The 26,131-nt window shown below is 29.9% G+C and overlaps 1 protein-coding gene across 4 annotated transcripts in view; it reads left to right on the forward strand.

Annotated features, from left to right (window-relative positions):
* Positions 1–22,154: 22,154 nt before the first annotated feature.
* The window catches only part of LOC147065495 (atrial natriuretic peptide receptor 1), a 303,943-nt gene continuing 299,966 nt past the window's right edge, over positions 22,155–26,131 (forward strand). The window contains exon 1 of one of the 4 annotated variants that reach the window (XM_085956505.1): positions 22,155–22,818. The gene's annotated coding sequence lies outside the window, so the exon portion shown is untranslated. The remainder of the gene's footprint in view (positions 22,819–26,131) is intronic. The other 3 variants (XM_085956506.1, XM_085956507.1, XM_085956508.1) reach the window with 3 other exon arrangements.

Genomic DNA, 26,131 nt, shown 5'->3' on the forward strand with positions numbered 1-26,131 from the left:
CATTCTAAAGACGCCGGAAACTTGGGAGGAAATTTAGGTTCAATAGTTATTATGTATCCCATACAACAGCTGACTTGTATATTTCTAAACATTTATTTGAATTTCAAATAAAAACGTGATGAAAAAACATGGTATTTTCATATCTCATAATGATAAATTCTGGGAATGTATTCTATCTGCCAGAATTCAAGTATTGCGAAATAATGCATTTTTTGTAACATGTTCCAAGTATAAAATCTCATTCTAGATTTTTAAAAAATATATATGCGTAGGAACATATTCGTAGGATTATTTTCATAATATTATGCGTTTTCTTTCAATACAAGATTGTATCAATAAATACAAAATACCAGTGTCATAAATACACGTATAATATGGAAAAACATAAAAATATTGGCTTAAGAAATGGAAAATGAATTTACCTTCTAATATACATTTGCATTTAAGAATTAAGAGTGGGTATTGCATTTTTCTACAAATATTGGGTCTAGCAATCAGAGTTTTGCCTTTTAGTATTACTGGTGAATCGATCAGTTATAAGTGGTAGTCTATTACTCGAAGGGTTTCATCAAACCGTAGATCAATCCTGACTGATGATAATTGATAATGATGATGACCGTAACAGAATGTCTGATTCTGAAGTCATGGATCGATTCACGCATCTGGTATATTCACACTTTGTTATTTTTTTTTAAATGTACATGGGGCCCTCCACTTTCGTACGTAATTCATCCTGAAAATGTCTACGAAAGTAGAGTAATGTAAAAAAACATCAAAAAGTGTATCTACTTTAAAATATTTATTTATCAATAGGTATAATAAAGTTAACGAGGCGTATTAGCAATCAGGTATTTCCTTTATAAACTTGTCAAGAGATAGTTGAATACCACCTTTATTCTTTAATCTTATAAATTTTAAGAAATGTACGAAAGTCGAGGGCCGTCTATATTTGAATTTAATCTAATACATTGATGAATGATTAAACATGTAGAAAATCTGTTAATAAATCTTTTCGGAAGGCGGCCATAATCTACACCAAATAGTAAAACCACTAATGACCGTGTTTAAACTAATGTATTATTAAAATCCGCTTACTAAGTTTTCATGGATATTAATAATTAAAATTAAAATCTACTATTGTATAATGTAATATGACTATTGTATTAATTAATATATATATTACTTATTTAAGAATGTAAGGCAATAAATTATCAATTATTTAATACAGCTAGATAACATTATGCCCTTGTTGACAGCATGGTAAATATTCATAGAATTGTTTTACACATCATATGGACAGCCTCATGATTACAGTGGCTATAAATCGTTTTTTTATTTATTCATGTAAGTTTATTTTTCTATTTAATATAAAAAAACAGTTAAATTTATTATTTTTTTATTCACTTCACAATCCGAAATAGATATTGGGCGCATTCAGGAGAGGTTTATTACAGATTCAATTATAGCATGTATTCATCATGTTATCAAAAACAACAGTAAACAACAAATAACTTGGGACATTTTTATGAGACCAAAATTACAATAAAACGTAAAGTATAAAATAAAAGTAATTTAACCTTTTTATATCAATTTATTTGAATGTTTTTTTTAAACTTTAAACACTGGAATCATAAAGGATGTTCAAGCATTATTTTAGAATATTAATACTGATTTTATATAATATTGATAATACTTATGTAGATTAATCCAATATTTAACTAAAAAATCGATTTTCGCAACTTGCTAGCACTTACATTCATTGAATCCTCACCATATTAATTATTTAGTAATTTATTTATCATCTGTAACCCCAGCGTAATATAACTCAATGTTGACAACCTCCGTTTTTTTGTTTTTAATAAACATCTCTATCTACATAGGCATTAGAAATTTGAATATTACAGAATACGAGTATTTGTGTGCAATTAATATGCTAACAATAGCCACTATCCAGTCAATCGAAGAATAGGAGCAAATCCCAATGTTGTGTTGTGTAATGTCCTTCATTCCAAATTCCAAGTAGGAGTAGACATTTATTAGACCACAAATAGTCATTAATTTACAGAACTGACCATTATATCATAAATTACACTACAGCTGTTCTTATAGGAACGTTGAATTATAAGATAAGTCTACCCTGGTGATAAGTTACAGTAAAACTATAAAAATCGGCTACTACTCATCGATTTCATATAGGTTTCAATCAACTTGTGCACCGCTTTATCATTAACAACTGTCTTTATACGATTATCATAACTATATTATGTAAACCTAACTCTAAATATTAACTACCAAATAATACGATTTTATATTTGCCTCTACAACTAAATAATTGTTAATAGTACACCGTTTTGCTGCTGATTTGGTTGCGTTTGGTCAGGTTGAGTTTTAATGTCAGTATTCATTAAATATAATTATGTATTTTCATCGATTATAATTTCAATTTTTGACGCCCGCGATGATTAAGCGGTAACGTGTCGGCTTATAATGTATTGGGCCCCGGATTCGAATCACAGTTAAAACAAATTCACATATTTTGTATGAACCCAGAATATGAATCTAATGGGTTGAGCAAGTGACTCATCCATTTCCCGTAAAAACGAAAACATTGGATTGAACAAGAATTTATGATCATCTTTGGATTGAACATGGTGATGTAATATAATGTAATAATGCAGTGGTAAAGTGATAATATTCACCGAACTAGCATGATATATATACACATAAAAGCCTCAGTAGCAGTTACTCTATGGTGTAATTTTGTTGACATCTCTGTCATTATAAATTTGCATTTGGTTGGTACTATTCAGAATATGGCATTGAATGCTTTATATTGATATTCGTTGATCATTATGCAGTAGCACACCAATTAACAAATCTTTATCCCGATCAATGGTCGATACAATTAAATATATAATATGTACTACTTATTTCACATTGTACCGATTTCGTCCGCGTCAAAGAGATATTGTCAATCTAACAGCTATTTATTTATACTAACGAATTTAAATTCCAAACTCTTTGGTATTAATCAGATTTCGGTATTTTACAGTAACAATGACAATAAAACAGGCCTGTAAAACGAACGTAACTAATAATCACCATATTAAATTATGCAGCGACATCATGTCTAGAAGCGAGACATATTGACCCATATCTGTTGCCCTTACATGTTGAATTTTTAATATGAATATATTACACGTATTTATCTTGCACATTACGTAAGCATTTACAGAGCTATTACCTACTACTAGGAATGTATGTATCCATATTTTCTCATAGACATAACAAAGAGATTATTTTATTGATACGTAGTAGAATCATTGACGATTTTTTTTTATTAATGGATGATTATTTATTATTTGTTTGGCTAAACAATATTCATTATAAATTAGCTAGATAATAAATGCCAAATCAGTCAACACAGATCAATCAAGAATTTGAACCCAGATTTTGTTTATGACGCAATGATGGTTAGACCATAAAACGAAAAAAATATAAAGCCTTCAAAATATCTTTAAATATTACGAATATTGAAGTCGCGTTTTAATGTATATTATGATACAGTCGTAACTTTTGACAGTAATAACACGTTTAAGTTTATCTCATATTTTTCCAGTCAAGATTTTGTACTGTCTTAAAATCACACTCACTTCTCTTATTTTTGCATTCCCTGGTCAGACATAAAAATGTTATATTAACCGATAAAACTTTGTAATAATAGTGGAATTATTATTTCTAATATTGATATTTAGATTAATTATGTATTAGAATATTATATTATTGAATATTAATTGTATCAAGAAGAATTTTTTGCCCTAAGGATTAAAGGTTTAAGCCCGAACTAATAAGTCTTAGGCCGTAACGATAAGTAGATAATACCTAATGATCATAAGCTACTAATTCTCTGCATGATTGGCTATATTTTATGAGAGAATATAGTTTATCATTATTTATGTACATGATATAACATTATAATAATATAATATATTTCTGTATTATATAATATTATATTCTACCATACATGAGTGAACCTTCGTAGTAAATTAATTCAAAAAATATATTAAATTTATTCCTAATATCCGTATGTGTTATCTTGTTTCTTTCCTAGGCTGACTTAAATTTAAGAAAAAGTTCACCATTTTTATCCAAAAAACGACACGACTCCATCCCTTTATATGGAGATATTTCAGATAACATTAGTGTCTCTCTGGGATACATCTGGTAGGTAATGTAACTTTTGCCATTTATATGATAATAATATATCATCAATCTTGACGATAAAACCGTTCTCCGTATCCCTGTGACAATGATAACTATTACTAATTTACATAGTTTAACATGATTACTATCACCACTATTAAAGAGTTGGGGATAGATATGAGATGTGCTTAACTAACATTAGTTTATTTTTCATTGGGTAAAAAGATCATGCGCTGTTTTTCACTCTGAAGTGAAATATATAAAATTCTTGTTAATAAATTTTAGATGTGTCTAATTTTACTTGGATATTATGAGAAATTTGAAGCGTCGTATGGGGAGCGGGATAGTCCCGACTTCTCTGTAGACTCATCCATTTCAATTCGTGACACTCAGTTTGCGAGTACACAGGGCGCTTAACGTCAGCGGACAGCAGAGCCAGTCCATAAAACAAAAAAAAAAATCTTTCTAAACTTTCTTCTTTAAGCACTACGGTGCATAGTTGCAGCATCAGTCCCATGCGGCTCCGTCTCGAGACGAAATGAGCACTTAAAATCACTTCTTTTAGACACGTTTAAAGCGTCATGGAAAGCGGCCGTGCATATCCACGGCTGTGCATATATTATGACGGGTGGTGGTGGGAACTTTAACGTAGTTTTTTCCATTCGATTAACACAAATACGGATAAACCTTTTTTTTAGTAGGTATTACTTACATCTATGTATGGCTTACCTTACATCCTGATTTGACGATAGGTCCCGATGTCCTGGCTTATAATAATATTATAGTATGAACGTATTTTCTGATCTATATGCAAGGGATTCAAATTCAAATTAAAATTTATTTATTTTTACATACCGTGAACATTACAAATTATAATTTTAAGACGTTCACAACATGAGATTTAAAAACAAAGAGTCAGTGTAAAGAAGAAATATATATATATATGCAGTATCACAAAAACAGTATGAAAAGTAAAGGGTACAAAAATAACATAAAAAAAAATTAGAAAAAATATTAAATAAAAACCATATAGATTGCATTTTTTGTTATTTTTATGTCAGTCATCGCCAGATAGTAGAAAAATAAGGTTTTCTCAAAAAAAATGTTTTGTCTTTAAGATATTATTATTTGATTCCCTCTTTGGGAAACGCCATTAAGGAGATATTTTCAACTGTTGTTTGAGTTGAGTCGAAATATAGTTTCAAAAATTATTTTCTTCGTATATTAACCGTATATTTATAATTACTTACGTACTTAATTTCTCCTGTCACGCCCCAGTTGTCGGGGCTTAGGGCAGGCGTAAGGTTGTATCACTTCCCTCGGTCTAATACCACGTAACGCGCTTACCTCAATTTAAGACCTGCAGCCCATATATCATTTTGTAGCATCACTGCAGAGTGATGGAGGGTCGGCAACCCTTTATGTTGTGCCACAACGGTACGGAGTGTCACAATCTCTGAAGGCATATCTTCGTGTTTATTTCATTCAGCAATGGCTGCCGTGTCCGCTTACGAACTCAAATGTTTGTAATATGGTCGTACCAATGTAGCCCTATAATTCCGCAGCATTTACAATTAATTAACCATTACAAAATTATTAATTCCTACAAAAATATTAATACAAAATTAATTAACAGTATAAAATGAAAAGTATTGCATTACACTATACATTTCAGGAATTCTGAAAGGGTTGGTAAATGTTTGTTAATCTTTCTGACCATTAGTGAAAATAAAAAAATAGCTTTATAACGATTCTGTAATACACCCAGACTGAGACAACACTTACATAAAGAATTTCTAAGAGACACACTCGAGACTAAGCATTTTACTGACTCATATACTTTTTTTTTAATAGAAGACTCGTTTTTATTTGTTTTTAAATGGATAAACTTTTCGAATTAATGTTGGATTTTTAGAGATTTATTCTTTTGGCTGTTTAATGCTTCAGTGAAGAAAAATTCGCCCGACACCGTGGTTCAATGATTTTAATGTTGGTACTGTTTCCTTTCTCATCTTTTTGTGTATCTTGGACACGACAAAAAGTTCTACATAGCAATTTTGATATTGTGAATTATCAGAATCATTATAATAATATTACTGACTGGAAAATCCCCACATTATTTTGGCTGAGAATAATACAAAAAAAAACATGAATATTTTCGCTTGTAATAATAAATCATAGATCTATCAAAATAAAAATGAATATTCCATAAAACTACTGAACAATTTATTTTTCTTATTGTCTATATACTGTTTATCTGTGTAGTAAATACTGAGTCAATTCTTTACTATACCCATGTTTATTTTACGAATCTAAATTAATAATTTGTTTTATTGGTTTATTATGTGTTTGTAAAAATACTTCTAATCTCATAGTAGCAGGTGTCTACTCATGCACCAAAGTATTAATAATATAATTACGTAAGCAACGCTCATATATTATATTATACCGTTATTAATAATACATAATATTTGAAAATTAAAGGAAATAAATATTTTTGAGTTATTTAGGATAAAATGCATTTGATTTTAATGAAGTGGACTTATATTACTTGTGTAAATTTATATCAATATTAATATTTATTTTAAATATATCTTCATTTATTTAAAAAAAAAACACCGTTAAACAGCACTTAATTAAATTGAAGGAACATGTTTGAAATTCATTTTTAATTCCAATCGATACAACGGATTCCTATGAAATAGCACACATATCTTATCAATTATACTAATTTAAATAAAGATGTATATTAGGTACTTGTTTCACTTAATAAATGGACAGTCAGGGCTAGTTTTGTCCTCCTATCGGGTGAGAATATTCTGATAGGTTAAGATAAGTTTAATTAGTATAGAATCACTAAATTTATAACGCCCACGATGGGCAAACGGTTGCGCGTCAGGTCTATAATGTCGTGAATCCCGAGTCTGGAAAATTTACATGTTTTTTTGCAACGTATGTTCGGACCCAGAATTTAGACCTAATATGTTGAGTAGGTGGCTACCATTTCTTTCTCTTTAAAAAAATGTTAATACAATCTCCACTCTGTGGAGGCCCATGGCGTGTTCTTCCTAGTATAGAATATGGTTTAAAAATATACCCTATTGTATCCTTTATATATTTTATATGATTCGTACTTATTCCACAATTATTAATTATAGACCGGTGTCATTCTAAGAAATATTTGCACTTGGTTTCAACAATAATTATCATTTAATTGTTGTCGACACATACAACTTATCAAATTCTAAACATTACATAAATATAACCCGAGCCAATCAAATTCAAAATCTACACACTGAACACGAATTAAAACTTCTTTTTCAATTATATAATTGATCATTATCTAATAAATATCAACATAGCAACTAATAGTTGTATAGAATTAACTTATATATTCAAAATTTCAATAATCCAATTAAAGTTTGTAAGTACCTACAAAGTACATACCTATATTATATTATGTTAAAACGATATAAATATTAACAGAACTAAGGGAAAATTGTATTTATTTTTAAATGTATATCTAATCACCATTAATAAAACTGGGCTAATATAGTATTAACATGAATACATCCTTGTATTTTGTTATAGGAAATTCTACATATCATGAACTAACTAGAACCGCTACATTAAATCTCTAAAAATAAACGTTAGGTGAACTTTCGTTTACTAATAAGTCTCGCAAAAAGGTTAAACTATTTTTGGGGTAAAATGTATATAAAAAGACTACCAATAGTAGACAGAGTATTCTGCTATGTTGTTTTATGCGAGTTGTTGAATATTTAAACTGCATTGTTTTACATTACATTAACGGTTTATATGGTTAAAATATAGAACAAATCCATACATTTTAATATTAAATATTTTTAAATTCAATTGTTAATTTGGAACTCGATTAAGTGATTAAACTGTCGTAAATTGTACAAATAATTACGATAAATTATAATTCAAATAAATTGCTACATGAAAGCAACATTGAGATAAAGCGAAGAAAGTGGATTTGAAGTTAATTATGACAATCGATTGCAGAAAGCTATACATACACATAGAATCACTGAGTTTTTTTTATCATATTTAAAAGAAAAATATCAATTTTGCATTTATTTAAAAAAAAAAAAAAAAAAATGTTCTGTAACTTCAAAGCAACTTAGTGGAATAACTGAAATAACCCACTGTTAATAATGTTAGACTTCATTATCATCTATTATTGACCGAAAAGGGCAGAAAAAACAAAATGAATATGTATAACTATAGTTAATAATTTGATTTGTATAAAACAAAAATATTCAAGTTCAATTATCTCGAAACTAGAACTTTTTACAACTTATCCCACTGTTGCTTTCGGGTAGAGATATTATCGATTTATGTGAATATATACGAATTCGAGTAGGTACCAGGAATTTTAATTTATTATAAACATAAATTTATGCATTAATGTAAATCTTTTTAAATACTGCCAAAAAAATAACATATACATACCTACTTACTATTAAATAGCATTTAATTGATAATAATTATCATAACAAAAAAAATATTTAATAATTAGCGTAAACGATTATTTTATATATAGGTATATATATTACTATATAAAACAAATAATTCTTAAGATAAGTTTTAAGTATATTTATTACCTATAATTGTTGAAAATACGGGAGAGTGAATTCCAAATATTAAAAAACAGGAAATATTTGTGTTATTAAAAACCACACGAAGTATGAATAATGTATAATAAAGAAAATAATCACTATACTGTGATCTATAAACAGAGCGATAGTATTCTTGAGATAATAATTAGTCATACTGTAATTTCAAATGAGTTCTTTTTTACATGTAGGTAAATATAACTATATTGATTACACATATTACGATAATACAAATGTTAAGATTTTTCCAATGTTATTGTAAACTAAGCTAAACTGTTGATAAAATATCATGCGCAATAATTTATGTATGCCAGTAAAACTTTCAGATAAAAATGTTGCCCGATCTATATTTAGAATGACCCTTTTTGTCACAATCGCTATAAATAAAACCTTTCTGCGTTTATGGAAAATTATTCGTTTTCTTCTTTTGCGAATATTGACTGTTTTCAATTTATTCGAAAATATAATAAAAAGGAATTTACTAATACTGAAACGATCTAAAAGTTTTGTGGTGTGTAATATTTCATTTTATTACCATCCTGAGTGTGGAAACATATGGTAGGTCCTGGGCTCCTCCAACAACTCTCTTAATGTGTCCCAAAAGAACCCTAAGCATATTGCAGAAGTACCTCAATTTAACCAACAAATTTAAACGCCTTTTATTTTTCTGAGCTCTATTGGATTGCTTGACATCCACTTAGTATTAATACAGTGCACATGGCATGGCCAGTATAGTCTGCGAATTCTTATTCCCGTAGAGCTCAGCAACGTATCTTCTTCTCTAACTATCTCCCTTGGCCCATTGATACAGTACCTATAAAATTAATCTTTCAAGGCTATTTAAGGGCTTTATGTTTCTGGCTTCCCAGGTATAGGTGAACATGCACAGGTTTTACAAGCAACATAGATATATAGGTTCATCTATTTTAATTTAATATAATAAAATAACACGATTTTAAAATTTACGTATATTTAAATGATATGTTATAAATACCTACCTACAATATAAAAAACCATATAAATATTAATTTCAAAAAATAATATATGTAATATTAATTTATTGAAAAAATTAATAAATTTTTGTAATGTAGATTAGTATTGTAATGTCGAGTATTTTAATGTGATACCTAATCCTTTACGTCCATTCGCTAGTACAACAGGTAAGTGCAGTAAGATGCAGTCGTGGATTTTGAGGCCGTTGCTTTGAGACTATCTTGGTATTCTCATTAAGTGTTAATAAGCATGTATAATGAATCGCTGGAAATGTATTTGATAAAAATTTGCTTTATCGCACCATTGTTCTTATCAATATAAACGTTTAGAATATAATGCACCTTTATTTCTTATTGTGACAAACTTCATTTTAACGGATATTCTTTTATAGGTATCCACTTTTCTTATCAAACTATTTGTCTGAGAATGCCATGCGTAATATTAATAATGTTTGTTTTATATATAGAATCAAAATAACTTTTCAATTAGGTTTTAACTCAACCTTAAAGAAGGACGCAGCGACTGCATTCAACCACTGTACCAAATCAGACCATTAACAAGTTATTGTCTAAAACATAAAATATATATTACCTTCAAATAAAGCCAGTTTAAATATAAGAGGTGTTTATACTACGAATTACGATGAGACTAAAGTTTAAAAAGACTAAACGATGTGAGACTACTCGACCGTTTATATTTAACGATACTACGACATCGCAATTTAGCGAGGAGGTGAATCGTAAAATGGCATCACTATACGTAGACCCCAGCGACAATGTCGAAACAACGTGGAATAAGTTGAACGATGCCACCTTATGCGCGATGGAGGAAGTCCAGAAACTCAATAACAGTAAGGAACATTCGAAACGTCGCAAAATCTGGATATCTGATGAAACATGGGAGGTCATACAAACAAGAGCCGATCTTAGAAATAAGGGACTTAATTCAACTATACAACATGCAAGGTACTCTCAACAAAACAGAGTTGTTCAGCGACTCTGTCGGTGGGACAAGAATCTTTTTCTCAGAAATAAGTGTAAAGACATCGAAACCCAAGCTGTCAGAGTAGAAACTCGCGATCTTTTCCAAAAAGTGAAAAAAATTACAAGGGATTTCAAGAAAATGAACTGGGCCATCAAGGAAGAGGACGGCACACTACTTATGGAGTTGGATAAGGTCAAAGCAAGGTTGAAAACATATTGTGAAGCCCTATACAGAGACACAGAAGAGAATGATGAGGTGGTTGACGTATATATCGATAAGCAAGAACCTGAAATACTTTTTAGTCAAGTGATAGAGGCGATAAAGAGACTAAAAACCCACAAGTCACCAGTTGGCGATGGCATATCCGCAGAAGCCTTAAAAAAGGTCAATGATGGCGGAAAAAGAGTCATACATCAATTATGCAACATGATCTGGAAAAGTGGTGTATGGCCCAAGGACAGGACAGAGTCAATTTTGATCCCCCTGCACAAAAAAGGTTCCTCACGTAAATGTGAAAACTATCGAACAATCTCACTTATTCCACATGCAAGGAAGATCTTATTACATATAATCAGCAGACGTCTAAAACATGTCATCGACCGACAAATACCCAAGGAACAAGCAGGTTTTGTTATGGGCAAGGGAACTCATGAACCAATTCTGAACATGAGACAACTAATTGAAAAATGCAGAGAGTTTAATACCCCTATGATGTTATGCTTTATTGATTATCAGAAGGCATTCGACTGCGTAAGATGGAACTGTACGTAGAAGGTACTTCTGGAAATGGGAGTTCCATCACACCTTACCTGTCTCATCAAAAACTTATATAACAATAGCCACACAAAGTAAGAGTAAATAGTGCGTTTTCTAAGAGTTTCCGAACCGAGAAAGGGAGTTCATCAGGGGTGTGTTTTATCTCCCTAGCTATTCAATATATATGAAGGGCATATAATGCGAAGAGCCGTAGATCATTGGCAAGGCGGAATAACAATTGGTGGCCAGAAAATAAACAACTTAAGATTCGCAGATGATACCACACTAATTGCTGCCGATGAAAGAGAACTCACAGAGCTGCTACACCAGGTAGAGAAAGAAAGTCGCAAATACGGCAACATAATTAATAGGAATAAGACCAAGTTAATGGTTGTTGATCAGGCCAATCTTCTACCAACACCAAGTACACTCCAAAACCTGGAAACAGTTGACGAGTTTGTATATCTTGGATCGACCATCAGTGGAAAGGGCGGATGCGAAGCGGAAATAAGAAGACATACATAGATTGCAAAAAATGCGATGACACGCCTTACCACTATATGGAAGGATCGGGGAATTTCGATTGCCACAAAAATGATACTTGTGCAAACATTAGTGCTCTCGATATTTCTATACAGAGTCGAGTCGTGGACCCTGAAGACAAGAGAACAGAAGGCAATTGATGCCTTTGAGATGTGGTGTTAGCGCCAAATACTTTGTATTTCTTGGATGGAGCACAGGACGAACCAGTCAATTATCCAGAGACTGAAGATAAAGGAACGGCTCTCGACGATATGTCTGAGAAGAATTATGCAATTTTTTGGATATGTTGTCAGGCGCGGACCGGACAACCTGGAGAGACTGATAGTTTTGGGTAGCCTTCAGGGAAGGCGAAGCAGAAGAAGAGCGTCTGCGCGATGGAGCGATCAAGTGAAAGAGCTAACTCCATCCATTCTGCTCTGAGAGAAGCGGAAGATCGAAAAGGATGGAAAGTCTTGGTCGTTCAAAGGATGGCAAAATTGAAATGTGGTCACGATCCTCAGCCATGAGTGCACGACCAAGAAGAGACACTACGAAATTATAGTTGTGAAGACAGATTATAGGGTGAAATATTTATGATTAATTCCATAATATTTGAAAGTCGTTTTTTAAAGAGATAGACTAATAAGTTTGTGCAACAAGTATAAAATTGTAATTACTTGAAAAAATACTACTGATATTAATTTATGTGTAAAATTACCTATTGTATATTTGAGATATGAGAAAATTATATTTCAAAATAACTAAAGTAACTAAAGTTAGTTAGTAGTAGTAGTTTAAAGATAATCATCAGTTAAAGTGCTTCCTAAGACTCTATTACTTGAAGCTGTATGTATACTAACCGTGTCTTTAATCGACTGCTTTTGATACATACATAGTATGTAATATATATTGTAGTTTAAAAATCATAAAATATCTATATTTGACTAAGTACCTACTTTTTTCTGAAATGGTGTATAAATACGATCTTTGAACCCGTGTGTACCTGATATATATTTTAGAAATCAGTAAAATCAGTTGTTTATTCTCCCAAGGTGTAGAACTAACAAACCATTGGTAATTAGGTGGCCAATAGCTGTGTTCAACTAAATCGTTTCGGTTATTGATATATTCCACCTACTAGAGGATGAGTTTAGGTAGATGTTGTTTTATAAATTCGTAGTCTACTTGGCTCATTCAGAGTAATTTAATTTACTTTATATACCTAATAATATTTTTATTTGGTCTCTATACTCGTTTTATAATATTGCTTTATTTCTTGTCTTTTCATGTCATGTTATCGACGTCTTCAATTAATAATTTCTAAACTTCACTACATCATGTAAATAAATAAAATTTATTTGAAATTTGAACAATATAAAAGTTAGTGGGTAGTCAAAATTAGTCAATAGTCTAAATAAAGGCCACACATAACTCTTTTCACTCTTTTCGGCGCCTAATTCTTTTCTGTCACCTACATCCGTTGAACTAGATGAGTCTGTCAGTCAACGTATATCGTTGTATATATAATAATGATCATATAGTGCCCCTTGGATTTCACTGTATGACTGCATTTATTTAGCGATTGTCAACTCGCCGAACAATAAGTCCGTTAACATTTCATCAGCTTGGAGACGTGTATTCTATATCTTCATGCCATTGTTGTCGTCTGTGTTATTTTGTGTCTTTTCGAAAACCGATAAGTCCGAAATCTAAAATTTATTCAATATTTTGTTTTCCCTCATAAATAATATTATTATCATTTTTCCACTAAATTATTTGACACTCGTACATCGCCCATAAATAAGCCATTTAAGTCGACTGTCAAATTAGCGTCAGTAAATTTTCCCATTTACAGATTTATGATAAGCAAACATGCTGCTTTCTAATCAGGAAAATATCGACAATTTTCCGATTTTCCATCATAAAAGATAAACATGTTCAGTGCAAATATATGCTTTTCATTTGTGTTTTTGTTTACAAAAGTTATTTTTTTAGGATCTTATAATTATTATTATTTTCAGCGTTAAGGCCAGAGGGCGTATTCCTCTGATCAAAGCATTTTGCAAATAACCCTTAACGGCAATAACCCTTTTACTAAAAAACTCATCTTCAATAATATTGAGAAAAATAATCCCTCGTCTAACATTTCTGATGCTGTTATAAAACGTCATAACAGTTTAAACGTACCGACAATTTATTATTTTTTCTCATAATATCAATTTCTTATACTAAATTAAAAATGTAGTCTTTTAAAATCTCTGCTGAGGCTATATGCTCTGGTACATTCTAATATTTAAAAATAAGCTACCATTTTTATAAAGTAAAATAATATGTTTTTTATAAAGGACAAATTTAATTTGAATCAGAAGTTAAAAAAAATATTTTTTATTAATTACTTAATTTTTAAATGAGATTGAGACTCTCGCGATGTGGCTGTATCCTCAAAAATCATTTAACTGACACAGTCATAAATGTTGACGTTCTCAAATTAATGTAAAATGACTGAGTAGTTCTGACGCCCATGATGGCCGCACGGCTTAAGTGTCAGCCTATAACGTCGTGGGTCCCAGGTTCTAATCCTGGGTCTGGCATGTATACATATTGTTTTTCAATTTGTGTACGAGTCAGAGTATGGACCTAATAAATTAAGCAAGTGGCTAACATCCTTTTCTCGTAAAAACAAAATTTGTTAATGCAAAACCTCGATTCCGTGGAGGCCCATATGTTCTTATTAGGATCGGACATGGTATTAAATAATAAATAAAATAAAGTTTTGCGTAGTATAAAAACCAGAAAACTACAGTACCTTGGCCAGATTACGAGAGGACAAAAGTACAACATTCTCCAACCCATTATCTAAGGAAATATAAATGTTAAATGTATCATTGTATAGCTTAAAAACCTCTGTGATTAGTATGAGTGCAGCTCTACTGAACTGTTCCGGATAGCAGATGATAGAGCAAAGATCGCCCTGGCGGTGACTCAATTACTTCATGGGAAGGAACGGCAAGGAGGAGATTTTTTTTTTAAAGATAGGCTATCCACAATTTTTATCTATGTTTAAGAGAGTTACATTAAATTGATTACTTAATAAGTTTTAATAAATTTATTTCTAATTTAAAAAAAAATATGAAAATAATCAAATTTTCATTATCATTAGCAATAACTTTAAAATAAATAAAATGATTCAAATATAATAATATTTTTACGGATATATAAAAATATAAATTAATATGATACTAAGTATGTAATTATTTAATTAAACTTTTCGTCTATTCCATTAGAATCTATTTTGGTGATGCCATATATTTACTTATTATAAGTGCAGTTTATAAATTTCAATCGATTGAATGCAACTATTATATGCAACGATAGGTATATACAGCATAGTAACAATCCGTATAGCAAAAAAAAAAATCGATCTATAAAATATGCTAATCTATTTTTTATAGCAATATTTTTTTATACTGAATTGAAACCAAAACTACATACAATTTGATGAGTTCTTAATATAAATATTATTTTTCCTTACAATAAGTTAAAAACACGGTAAGTAAATGAACAGTTGTATAAATAACATGAAATAGAGTCCAAGTATTTAGGGTTAATGCACAAAAAAAAGTCTCATATTTTGGAACCAATTTACATGAAAAATCGTGCAATATCATTCGGTTGGTGAATAAGATTGGATATCATTAATTCAATTCATAACGGAAAAGCGAGTAAGAGGTTAACATTAGTATTCAACGGTGTATCGACCTTGTCCAGCGGCGCGTACTTTCAAAGTGCCTAGGTCAGTATTATAAAATATTACTCAATCGTATTATCAGGTGTTTATACGCGGCATATGCCACCATATCTGTACATAATAATATTCTGTGAATATAAATTATCAATTTAGAGTTATGGAAGTAGTTGATTTGTTACGTCATTGTAAAATAAAATATCATTGAGATCCACCAATGAAAAACAAAATGTATTATGAAGGTACTTACTTAAAACAATTAACAAATTATTTTAGATGTCGATCGGTATAATATTTTCACATTTTTTATGCTTTTGTGGTTGATTTAGCTGTGTATTTACATAATATAATTTAATAATATTATTAATATTGGGTAAGTACATAATATTTCAAGTTATCTTCAACCATAATATGTTATTATAATTTATACTGTAGTAAATTATAAATATATTAAAATGAATTAATGTTTACCTATCGCAAAACTTTTTTCAAAAACCATATGACAAAAGTAATAAAAAATATTCTATTTTAGAAATAGACAATCTATAATAATTAAATTAAATAAATATTTTTGTTGCAAAAATTGACGTCAAGATAAATTACGAAAATTGTTAAGTAAAACGAAATGCTCTTAAAAGATGTACCTTTTCACTTTCTTAAGTTCGCCTAAAACGAAATGCCGGCAAAAATTCACGTGAGTTTATAAAAAATTCATGCAATTGTCGCACAAAATTCTTTGAATGATCCAAGTCGTATTCGTACTATATTTATTTTATTAGTGCCTAAAAGCCTACCGGATTCTTTTTCCTTAATGGAATTTAACCATAATAAGCCGAGGAAGCTTCCAACATGATTAATTCAGTGAACTGTATTTTTCGCAATGGCAGCTGCCAATGACTTGCAGTTTGACAGATACCTACATCTAACTCTGACACCACTCACCTATTAATTAATAAGTAAATGAAAAAAAGTTTTGCTGGATCAGTTAATTTAGAAATAGTGCAATATCAATATAAGCGACAAATAATACAATCCGTTAATAATCTTATCCAATAAATAAAAGCATCGAGAAAATATGCAAAATATAAAAAAAAATATCTGATAATCTTACCCCATAAATAATTTCATAAAGATGGGGTCATAATATTAGAAAGGTAGGCTTTAAAATAAATATAGCATATAGATAATATCGATCAAGTTAACAACTTCGACTATCTTGGACAAAAAATGTAAAATGACGGTGGCGTGGAAACAAAATGTCTCGCAGAACTAAACTGGCTTGGAGCGCACTTGGGCGCTTGAACAGTATTTTGAAAAGTGGAATCCCACTGTATGTTAAGTGTAGAATGTTCAACCAGTGCGTGCTGACAATGATCACGACGTATGCGTGTAACTTTAATATAAGAAATCGATAAGCGGATAAAATGGCAATGGTCTGGACAACCGCTAGATAAATGCCGTCATACATTGGTACCCAAGATGCACTTAATGTCTACAGTAGAATAAAAAAATACATATTTTTAATGACAATAACTCTAAAGTAAAAATTTGTTTTCAGTTAGTTATGATGCATTAGTTTGTAAACATTTTTATAATTAAAATAAAGTTGATAATTTCTCTTGAAGAAATAGTTTGAATGTATTTTACATTTTATATTAACAATTTTGCAATGTCATAAAATATTTTGTAAAATACACACATAAATTACATGAATGCAACAGCCCTGGCTAATTTTGTACTCCTTTAATTGTCTGTGATTCTACCAAGTAGGTAGATACCATACATAATATGCCGGTTTGTGAACAATTACACTTCGACCACTGCTTACTGAATCAAATGTTCATTTTGAATTTAAATTTCACATTCGCATGGCGTGATTTTCTCATTCGAGGCAGAGTGCGCGGCAAATTCTCGGTCGCAAAGTTCGCGATATTTAGTAGAAATTCTCAGTACGGCTACCAAATTTAAACACAATTATTATATAAAATCATCAGTAACCTGAAGATGAATACCTCAGCTACAAGGAAGTACATTGGAACATGTATATATCTGAGAGCGATTGAAGACACATTCCAATGTACTTCCATGTAGCGGAGGTACTCTTCCCCACTAATCAAATATTTTTTACAAAATTACTTTTTTTCCCAGTCTCTCAAAAGGTTACCAACCACTAATGTTGATAGTGTTTGTAACTTATAAAGTCATATTAAATAATAGTAAAAATATTTATTTATTTATTAAATATCTAAAATTATGCTATTAAACCATACACAATTTTAGATATTTTAATATTATTATCGTCAATTTGTTTATTCTACTATTCACTTATTAATGTATATGTGGTTAAAAACATAAATTAAGAATTTAAGAAATACATAGGTTTTAGAAATAAAATAAAATATAAAAATATTTGTCGGAAGTTGGATTCGAACCCACGCCAACAGAACTTCAATAACGTATATTTGTCTTACTAAGGTTAAAAAAGAGCCAACGGTACGCGGTGTTCTCAAGCGGTCACCCATCCAAGTACTATCCGCCGCCCAATGTTGCTTAAGGCTATACCTCAGTTGAGGCATGGTCTAAAAAGATCGTGGCTAGGCTATGCGCGGATTGCGAGTCGCGGGTGCAAATGACGCATGCCGAACGAAATACAATTTGTCATATAAATCCAACATACGTCCATTTAATGTTCTGTTTATAAGCGTCATAGAAAGCGGCCGTGCATATCCACGGTTGTGCATATATGACGGGTGGTGGTGGGCACTTTAACGTATGTTCTATTAGTAACAATAATAATAATATATTCATTGACATGTTTTCTTTTTCAAGTAAATGGGTAATGTTTTTAGTCATCTTTACACGATTTAAGAATTAATACCCCCGTCGCCATCACAAAACAAATTGACGCATTCACACCTCGACGTTCGCTCTCTAAATGCCAGCGAGTCCAAAATTTCGTCGCGCCTATAGTTGAAAATTATTTGCCGTTTCACTGAAGTATCGTCTTAACTTCGGTGATCGGACGAGAACCTTAGACCACTCGGCTAGCGTGCTGGTCGCGATGATGTGAAAAATTGTAATAAAATAGTAATGGTAACATTTTTGTGCTAGATTCGAATTTATGCACACAATTTTAATATCACGGCAAGCGATAAAACATATACATGTTAAAACGGGTTTTCTAGAAAATAGTTCAAAGAAGCACTGCACTCTTTGTAAATATCCTCAAGTACAGTCACTGTATGAAGAAATTTGTGAACACCATTGTTAGATAGTATTATGTATAAGTATTGTACACGTTATGTACTGCTTACTGGTATATTACTTTTATTTACCTACCTATTCATTAGAAACTGTTGGTACGGGTGTTGAAAATGGAATCTTCAGCATTTAAAAAAAGCGAAAACTGTCATACCCCCGCTTAATCAGAGGGACACCCTATATGAGGAATAATAACAATTATATTTAGATATATAGATTGTTGTTACATAGTTGTTATTTTAATCAAATGATAATAAAAAATGTTGTCGTAAATATGAAAATATCCTCGGGGTTGTTTTTATGGTTTTTAAAATACAATAATACATGCTTATCAAAGTTTTTTTTTAAATCTAATACATACATAATGAAAATTATTTAATTATACGATAAAGAAAACAGTAAAAATGAAAATAGAAAAAAAAGCATATAATTATAATATATCCGTTGATGATATTTATTTATGTTCGTCTTTTTACAATAAAATTTCCATAATAAATTTTCAGTAAATAAGTAGGAATAATTGTCATAAAAAATGTTTTTTTTTGTATTGTGTACGTCTCATAGTACAATCATTTCATAAATAAAGTAACTACCTACCATTTTTTTCTATTATTTTTTTTTGTTTTTCTTAATTATAAGTTTATTTTGTAACTTAATCACGTTAAACATAGAAATGAATAAATTATCTACAACGTTTAAGGAATGTTCAGAGTAGTGCTTTGAAAATACCATAAAACTCCGTTTTGACCTACGCTGGGCATGTGGCCGCCAAGGAAATATAAGTTGGAATGCTCATTCAAAATTCAATGAAATAATTACAACTGAGTATACATGTTTTTATATTTTCATGACTCAATTCTTCAAAAAAAATCTATCTTCGCTCCTGCGTTGGTCATTTTACACAATCTAACATCCTCAGTCTAGTATGTCACCCAATTTTTATTTTCTCTTCCGGTCTATATTGGAAACGACCTTTTTCGATAGTTGGTGTATTATATCCTTCATATACTTTAACGTGTAAAATTACAGTGGGAACAATATAAACGCGTATAATTCGTGATTGCAATAAATTATAATTATTCCTATCCAACAGATTTTTTTTCAAACTTTTTCATTTCATGACATCTTTATTGTATAAAAATTCTTTTCCGAGATGTTATTAATCGAATATATTTAAATCAGAAACAAAAGATTTATTATCTTTGTCAATCTAGACGCAATAGTAGGTACCTATTCAGTGTTAATTACTTTCCATTTTTCAAATATTTTAACGGAAATAATATACCACAGATCTTGAAATGAAGGATAAATGTGGATATTTTAATATTATATATATTTATAACACAGCGCTGAACGAAGAACTGTTTCCTAAAAAATATGGGTCTTTTTGAACAGCCTACGGTGCCACCCAGGTCTTAGTTTCGGTTTCACATGCTACCGCAACGCACACTTTAAATATCACTCTGATCAATAAAGAAAATAATAAAAAGAAACTTAAAATACAATATACTGCAATTAAAACTACAAGCCATGTAGACAAAGGAAAAATGCATTAAAAATCACGTTCAGAAAAAAGTCATTCCACTCACTAAGAATATAATAAGAGAAAAAAACTATGACCCACACGTAATTTATAGATTCACACCTTGCTCATGCAATTAATTTAAATCTTTCCGCTGTTTAAAAATAGAATAAAACTTTTTATATTATATAATATATACAACATTGTATTTTAATTTAACATCAATGAAATATATACACATCGTCACCCCATTCCTAACTAATTATTGTAAAGGAAATTGCATTTGTTATCATATAATTCTATATTCAGTAGTTATAACGATCATAGTATATCAATTACTGGATAATCAAGTATTTTCTACCCGGAATTATACACTGCCGTATGTGAACAATACATATTATAATACTTAGAATCAATCTTCAAACTCGATTTGTATCGATGTTCAATTAAAAATACATTACAGCCTCTATTATAATATATTATGCATCATTTTATATTGCAATTGAACATTTTCAACTATCTTTCAAAAACTTTTCTTGGTACTTTATACTAGTCAAATATTAAACACAAACTTTGATCAAGGTTTATAAAAGCTTCGAGTAGATACTGCCCAATTATCTACAATTGAATGTATTATATAATAATGATACGTAGAAGCTCATGAAAGATGATAAGTTTTTAATGAAGAAAGTATATTAATGTTATTAGTTTCAAAGTCGGTAACCTCCATTTTTATATTTTTCTTGATTCTTATTATGAAAGACAGTTCCGTTTGTTAGATCAATCGAATTAAATTGGAGGTTGATTGCTAAGTCGTAATTATTCATTGTCTGCCTTTTCTCATTTTACGACAAACTTAAAACATGATTTTTTAAATTTATTTTAATAACATTCAGGACATTTTATTTCGCCATTTCCCTTTTTTTCTATTTGTTTAATAATATGATTGTAAAAAGAAAAAGTTCTCTTTGCAGTCCAAAATAATAGGCTTGATGGTTGCTTGATGGATGAGATTATATCAAAAGGAAGGAATATGGAAGTTACCGACTTTGAAAATAATAGCCTACAATATATTTAAAAAAAAAATTAGAACGTTTTATTTGATTTCATTCTCAAATAGTTTTATTATTTCCATCCCAGTTGTTTTTAAAATATTACGTATTTTTGTACTTATAATATTTTTATAAATATATATTTCACAAGAAAAGTTTACAGGTAGGTACTTACTAACACAAATATATTATTCATATATTTCTTGTACCAAAATTACTACCTGCTGTTATCTTATGTTTTATGTTAATAATAATAGTTTTCGCAATTAAATTTATTTTTAAAATTAATTTTTATTACCTTTGTACATTTTTTAATCATATATGTATATGAAAAAAATATATTATTATATTGATGAAATTGTAATGCAGTGATTATAGAAATTCACGTACCCACATTCTGAGCGTTCGAAGTTTGAAAATCAAATCCGTTGCTTGCTTGGGCTACGTAGTTCGTCAGTGGTCGCTATATCTTTCAGTTGACTCGCACCAGCCGAGAGAGGTTGATGTGTCGTGTTGTTTTTCGTCGTTGCACCGTGAATCTCTTGTGTGAAAATTTTACACGAAATAACTTAAAAACAACATACGGTATCGTTTGTGGTGAAAATACTGTGTTTAAATTGTTAAAAATAAGTGAAAATAACATCTATTTAATCAAAAATAAATAAAAAACAGGTGTGAAATGTTTTTATAACGTTTGAAATGGCGGTAAATTGGTTGTATTGGATATCTATCCAAACGTGATAATTTAAAGAATAATGATTATTGCATATTATGAATTACTGAATAAAAAGTGTTATAGAAAGTATGAAAAACTATCGACAGACATAAGTAGTGACAAAATAAAATAATCAGTTATACTCTATGTTCATTCATAATATGCTATTAAAATTTTGGTGTAATTAAAATTGTACGTACTCCAGTAAGTATGAGGATTTCGATAAAATTTAACAGTGGACGTACTTCTTCATGGTGATGAATTTAAAGTGATAATACGTCTGTTCATATCAATAACAGACGATTTTATAACTTGTTTTTTTACTAGAAAGAAATTTGTTTTGATGTTTTTAGAAGCAATATAAAACGTGTTCTGTATATAAAAATGTAATGTAGTTAACAAAGAAAAATGGAAACACCAAGGTATGCCTTATATGTTAATAGAATAATATATTATATATATATATATATTTACATGTCATATTTTTGTATTACGACAAGATATTATTGATATTATTTTTTATGAATATGTATTATTGCTAACGATCACACTGTAGTTTTAATATATTTAACTACCTACAATTTTTTTATAACTTTGGTATCAAAAGGTATATAAACGAAAGTGTTAAATTAATGGCAAAACAGAAAAAAAACTACTGAAACTAAAAGCTTAGGTAGGTACTTTCAATTTATTAATTTTGGATAGTTTAAAGAGTATAATATATCTCATTGATCAGAAATTAAACTAGCAGATAGATTGGCATACATACAATAGTATCAAAACTAGTCGAAAACTATGATTATGTAGATACTTAGCTTTGTTAGTACCTATGAGTACTTTTTTGTCAGCAATAAACGCAATCATTGAAGACTCTGCCATTACTCTTGCCAGGAATATAAAAATATCATGCAAACTCACACAGATACTAGCAGGCCACGGAGTAGTGCGAGTCTATATAAAAACATATTTAAATTGAGGGATGATGACTGTTGTCCATGTGACGGCTACACATCTCAAACTGTGTGGTATGTCATCAACGACTGCCCTATAATAAAAAAGAAGCAAAATAATTCTATGTAGACAGCATAACTATGCAATTGACCTCCAAAAACCTTATGAAATACTAAACAACAAAACAATATAAGAACGCTATATAAAATATTTAATTCTGGCCATAAAGAAAATTAAAGATATAAATGGAGGACCATAATTAACTGCACATCAATGTAACTAACCCTCCCAACCACCTTGTATGAAAAAGCAAGGGCATGGTTATTCAAAAAAATCATTGAAGACGTCATGTTAAGGTACCAATAAAATGACAACTAGACAGCATGCTTATTTGGAAAAATCGGTTTGCTTCAAAAATAAATAATTCCATCAAGATTAATGATAACAACCAGTCAAGTTCACTTTTTACTAGACTAAATAAATACAAAGTCGCTACCTACTTAGAAATAAAAAATGTTGTTGATAGATTTTTAAATGGTCAAATGGCGTTTGTCTATTTACCACTTTCATTTGTATTAATTATTAATGAGTCTATAAATTTACGAAATGATCTCATTTAAATATTTGAATGATAAAAAACATTTTAACACACACCTTATTGAATTAAAGTATTTTTAGCGTATTCTGTATTTATTCAGCAAGATTTTCATTAATATTATATGATAACAAACAGATAATAATGAAAAAAGGATTATGTTAGAATTTTCCATGGTGATTAATCGCTATATAATCAGTGGATGTATAGGTTAAATACTTACTGATAAATGGGTTGAAATTTGTATGCAGTGGTATTATACGTATTATCTTCGATTCACTTACAACAGGCATGTCCAACTTTAAGTAGGCTGTGATCATCCAATATCAAAACTGACAGCGATCTATCACACCAATCTTTTATTGTCATACGTCAACTTAAATAAATGGATTATATTTGGCTGTATTAAATAAAAACATTTGTCTTTCACCATCAAATAAATTCCCAATATTTTTGTTTTGGTGTTCTTTTGGGCACTCATTGCAGTATTTTTTTTTTAAATATATATCACAATGTACAAAGAGCCTGCTATGCCACGGTAGGGAGAAACTAAGACTCAGTTTAAAGCACTGAGATTCACATAATCTCTTTCTCTCACTCCTGCAGCAGACTATGCGTATACAAAATTAATCAAACGGTTAATTTTGAAACTATTTTCTCGTACACTAGTTAAGGAAATATAAATAGGAATGGTTAATGCTTCCCTTTCAAAAACTAAAAAAAAAATATAGTTTGTTATAAATTATTTATGCTTTTTATATTTTTACGAGTATTGGTAAGTACTCAATGGTGTGATCTATCAAAATCCACCCCGCGAACGACGTGTTGGACATCCTTGACTTACAAGAAAAACTGCATTACCAATATGTTTATGATCATACTAGACCACGTATTACTTTGTGAATTTCAGGCCTGCATACCATATTATAATATTTGTGTTGAATGTAATTAATTACTAATTTTCTTCTTAATCATTAATCATGAGCTCCGGCCGCTTGTAAAGAATATAATTTATTAATAAAAATCCTTACTACTTTTAATACAGAAACCTGTCTACACCAACTTGAACAAAACTTAATAAATGTAAAACATGAAGTTGAATTAATTTTTGGTTTCTGATTGTTCCGTTAATTAATTATTTCAAAAGTAAGACTAACTTAGAAAACGGATACCTCAAGAATGAACGATACACAATCCTAACAAGATATCGTTAATTTTGTTGTTTTAATTAACTTGATAATACAACATTTCAATATACATTGTTTTATAATATTTATTATCATTCGATCAAAAATATTTACCAAGATCATAATAAATTATTTTTTAAATATATATATGTTTATTTATATCATTAATTTTTGATTGAATAATATATATGTCATACATAATCATTACAGTTGAGTACTCATAATAATTAAAATAAATACATACCTTGTAAATAGTGGTTAATTGAAATTATGCACGTATTACTTATTCAAGGATAGGTGTTATGGATTCCAAAATAATAAAGATAAAAAATATTGCTAGTTGTATGAATTAATATGATGTTCCTAAGTATATTCATACTTAGTCACCCATCTTGTGGGAGGTTCCGGTCTCAATCTCATACGAAGTCAGAAATTTTAAATTGAGATTTAATTATTACCATTCATTTAACCTTTAAACATTAAGAGCGTACTTCAGTGAAACGGCAAATAATTTTTAACAGTAGGTGCGACGAAATTTCTTACTAGTCGCCAATCGGAGACGGACAGCGAGGTGTCCGTACGTCGATTTGTTTTATCATGGCGTCGGATGAAAAGATTCTTAAATCGTGTAAATATGGCTGAAAAACTTTACGTATGTACTTAAAAAGAAAACATGCCAATGAATATACTATTATTATTAGTAATATAACAATAAACATAACATTAAATGAACGCATGTTGGATTTATATGACAAATTAATTTCGCTCAGCATGCGTCATTTGCACAATCCGCGCATCGCCTAGCCACGATCTTTTTAGACCATGCCTTAACTGAAGTATAGCCTTAAAATGTGATCGATTGAAATAAAAAAAAGCTAAATAGAACAGTTTTCAATATGTTTTATTTGTAAAATTGGACTATCTGTTTGATTGTCAAAAGAAACATCTCAAAATTAACGCACTTGCAACATTATGAGGTGATGCGTATATAAAAGAGTGCCC

The sequence above is a fragment of the Rhyacophila brunnea genome, unplaced genomic scaffold, assembly GCF_057557595.1.
Source record: "Rhyacophila brunnea isolate RB1 unplaced genomic scaffold, BYU_Rbru_1.0 scaffold_6, whole genome shotgun sequence".
Classification (NCBI taxonomy): domain Eukaryota; kingdom Metazoa; phylum Arthropoda; class Insecta; order Trichoptera; family Rhyacophilidae; genus Rhyacophila; species Rhyacophila brunnea.